Below are 3,934 nucleotides of genomic sequence, written 5' to 3' on the forward strand. Positions count from 1 at the left end.
CATAATCTGCAACTGTATAGATCACCGTTGCGACCACTGTTCTATATTTGCAGCCAATATTACAGAGAAGTGGTTGTGTAAGGGGTCTATGGAGAGGTTCTGATTGGCTGATTATAATGATGCTATCTCTAGATGTGAATCATTTTTTGTAGTTGACATTATGAATATTGGCCCTATGCTGCCTGTATTTCAAGCTTCTGCTCTGCTTCAGGGAATGATACCTTTGTTTAATTGATGAAAACATAAACTAGACACTTAGAGGCTTGGAACTGATTTCAGCTGATGGACAGGTTTGCTAGGTTTTTATGCATTTGGACAGCGAAATGTGGAGTGTTCACATTCATTTCAAGCATCCTCGTATGGTGGAGCTCCTGAACATAATGGAGAATGGAAATTAAAAAAAATTTCTTTTCTTTAAGAGGGCACTTGGGTTTGAACCAAGGACCATTTGATCTGCAATTAAACACTCTACCACTGAGCTATACCCCCATTACAACAGGAGTATGGAATTGTGATCTCCAGGACTTTGAAGGACAGACCCTGCTTCATCGAGCTCCTTTGCCATTCCCAGACCACAGGTGGTTTTAAAAATGGGGTTTGATTAAACTTCTTAAATGTGGTAAACACCACAGCTTGCACCCCCACTGATATAGCTTCTCCCCATGGCAGAGCTGCCACCTCCTGGGGAAGTGGATTGACTACACCAACAGGAAAACTCTCCCCCCTCAGCATGGAGCAGTGGTTCTCAAGCTGTGGGTCAGGACCGCAAAGTGGGTCGTGACCCTGTTTTAATGGGGTCACCAGGGCTGGCATTAGACTTGTTGGGTCCTGGGGCTGATGCCAAAAGTCTGAGCCCCCCCACCTAGGGCTGAATCCCTCAGGCTTTGCCCTCCCCCCCCCAAGTGGGGGGGCTTGGTCCTTCTTTACAGGGCTACGTATTAAGTTATTTTGGCAGAAGGAGGTTGCAGTGAAAGGACATTTGAGAAACCCTGGCACAGAGCATCTCCATTACTGAGCTGCAGCAGCCTAGAATCACTGTTTAAAACATTGACTTGACCTTAGTCTCTGAATATGTCTAGGCTTGGCTCCCTATGGCACCGTGGGTGATCGGACACTGACAGTACAGCCATGGAGACACCACACACCAGCCTTGCCTAGCTGGCAAGGATCAAACCTTCATAGAAAGACACCCATGGTTTTCTAGCCCAGCTACCTAAGGCCTCAGCCACAACCACTTAACACAGGGGCCTTTCTACACTCTGGTTCTGTTCTCATTGAAGGGTAATTTCCAATTGTTTGCTCAGACCAGCTTCCCCAGCACACTCACTGCTGTGCAGCTCTGTACGTGTGGCCATGGCTGAACAGCAAGAATTCCTGCCCATTTCCCTACTGGCTGGAGCATGATTAGAGTGTGTTTGTGGTTAATGATGTTGCTGTAGATTGTTCATTCCCTGCCTTGGTAATTCAGACAGTCCCTTTTCCCATTGTATTGCCAGCACCTCTGGGAGTCCAATAACAGAGGCAGGTTTTCTCTGGGCATTGAGATTTTTGCGGGCGTTGGTGGCTCCTTTCTTTCCTCACCCTGGAGAAACTCAGCTTTTTATTCCATCCTTGATGACTCATGGAATAACAACAGCAGCATGAAGAGGAGAGTGAATATCTCACTGCCGGGGGGAAGGTGGATGCATTCCCTCTGTCTGACCATCACGATTGCAGAAGAGAAGGTTTCAGTGGAATCGAATGCCCTGGCTCAGACAATAGACACAGGGAGGTTTTGCTGTTCATGGATCTGTGCAAAGGAAATTGTGTGTCTGTGTGAAAATGAGGAGGAATATGAAATGCCCACTTGGTGGTGCCTAAGGCAAAAGGGAACCCTAGAGGATTAGAATAGGATAAGTTCTCAAGCAACATGTTTCTTACTTTGCCCTTCTGTTAGTTGTGATGATTATCGATGGAAAGATTTTGCCATTGGGTCGTGTGTTTACACAGAAATTGACATTTACCAACAAATACGTAATTCTTCCAAGCCTGCCTAGTCTGCTGGTGGTGAGTTTAGAGGGACACACTCACTCTTCCCACCCCCCATGCCAGGCCTGTGCTCTCCAGAATGTCAACTTCCCACAGAGCTGGGATCCTTCCCTCATCTCCCCCCAGACCACTGCCCTACCCCCACTTCTGGGGTCCCCTCCCAACACTGTCCAACTCCCCTGCTGGCAGGATCCCTTCCCATTCCTTTCATTTCCTGCCTCCCCTCTGAGCAAAAGCTCTGCATTGTTCCCACAATAGGAATAGAACCCAGGCTGCCTGGGTGAAAACCAGGGATCCAAATCACAAGACCATATGGACCTTGTATAGTCAATAGCACCTTTACACATTCACACCCAATAATTCAAAGTAGCCATTCAAAAAAACTTCAAAAACAGACTTCAAAGAGAAATTGCAGAGTTACAATTGATTTGCAAACTTAACTCCATTAATTTGAGCTTCAATAAGGACTGGGAGTAGTTGGCTCACGACAAAAGCTATTTTCCCTCTCTTGGTATTGACACCTCCCCATCAATTATGGGGAGAGGACCACATCCACCCTGACTGAATTAGCCTTCAACACTGGTTCTCCCCTTGTACAGTAACTCCCGTCACTTCATGTTCCAATCTATATTTATGCCTCTATCTGCAATTTTCACTCCATGCATCTGAAGAAGTGGGCTTTTTACCCACGAATGCTTATGCCCAAATAAATCTGTTAGTCCTTAAGGTGCCATCGGACTCCTCATTGCTTTTAATTCTAAGCTGATCTTAACCCTTTCAGTACCCTTACAAACTTAGATACTCCTCACCACAGGCTGGCTGGTGGCTTTTCAGCCAGGCTCTCCCTTTCATCAGCGCTTCAGTTGCTTGGTGTGGGGTGTCTGTAGATGTAGGTGGCAGAGAGAGATAAAGCCTGGCAAATGTCTCTCCTTTTATCATGTCCTTTCTTCCTCATGGCTTTGCCCCTCCCGCCCCCCTTCAGAGTCAGCTGAGCATCACTGCGTCTCTCCAAGCAAGTCTGAGCAATTCCCCTGGGGTGTCCTCATGCAGGTGAGTCATTGCATTGTAGCTCTCTTGCTGGGCAATGGCTGTTGATGGGTTGTTTGACACCCTGTCCGGGTGTTGGTTACTTTCCTTGCTGTTGCCACTGGGAAGCTAATATTTGGCTGACTCCCCCACCTTACAGCACAGTGACAACCACACTGCACAATTCTCATAACTTCATATGCATGAATGGTATACATCTATGGGTAGAGAAGTGACTTTCAGCAGATCATATCCTTTCCCTGATACCTTACAAGTCATGCTCTATATGTAAGATCACGATGATATGAAAATGAGGATTATGGGAGTTACAGCCGCTCCCCCAAAGGTATAGAATGTCACACTGAGATTCTATTTTCCTTTGTTCTGTAACAGCATTACAGAGATCCAGTGACTGACCAATGGCATTTCCAAGTGCTAAAATAGCAAGCGATGTCGGTCTCTCATTGGCCATCAGCAACTGAAGATGTGGTTTAATGAGCCGGAGCTCCAAGGCGAGGGTGGCTCTGTCCACTGCCTTCCGTTGCGCTGCTGGGCCCCAAGTCCGTGGTGGCCAATATGTGACGCTGGGAGAAGAGAGTGGGGTGGCAAGTGGTGGCAGGACTTTTGTCACCAGGGTCTAGCTGCCCAACTTCCTCCTGTTACTGCTGGCCCCCCGTCGCCTTCAGGAAACCCAGGAACTAAGGCAGGAATAGGGCGAGAAAGCAAGTAAAGCCGAGCAAGGAAGGCAAAAGTGAATCTTGTCTTCATGGGCTGCTCGCAATGGGCCGCTCGCAATGACGTCCTTTTTCTGTGCCACAGCTGACAACAACATCCCAGACAGAAAAGTAATAGGCCAAAAAGAAACCGAGCAGCTGCTGAA

At 47.5% G+C, this 3,934-nt stretch overlaps 1 non-coding gene across 1 annotated transcript; it reads right to left on the reverse strand.

Moving 5' to 3' along the window:
* Window positions 1–417: 417 nt before the first annotated feature.
* Window positions 418–489, reverse strand: TRNAC-GCA. Its single transcript has one exon. It is a non-coding gene; the product is annotated as a tRNA-Cys (tRNA).
* Between the last annotated feature and the right edge of the window lie 3,445 nt (window positions 490–3,934).

The sequence above is a fragment of the Mauremys reevesii genome, linkage group 14, assembly GCF_016161935.1.
Source record: "Mauremys reevesii isolate NIE-2019 linkage group 14, ASM1616193v1, whole genome shotgun sequence".
In the NCBI taxonomy this organism is placed as follows: Eukaryota; Metazoa; Chordata; order Testudines; family Geoemydidae; genus Mauremys; species Mauremys reevesii.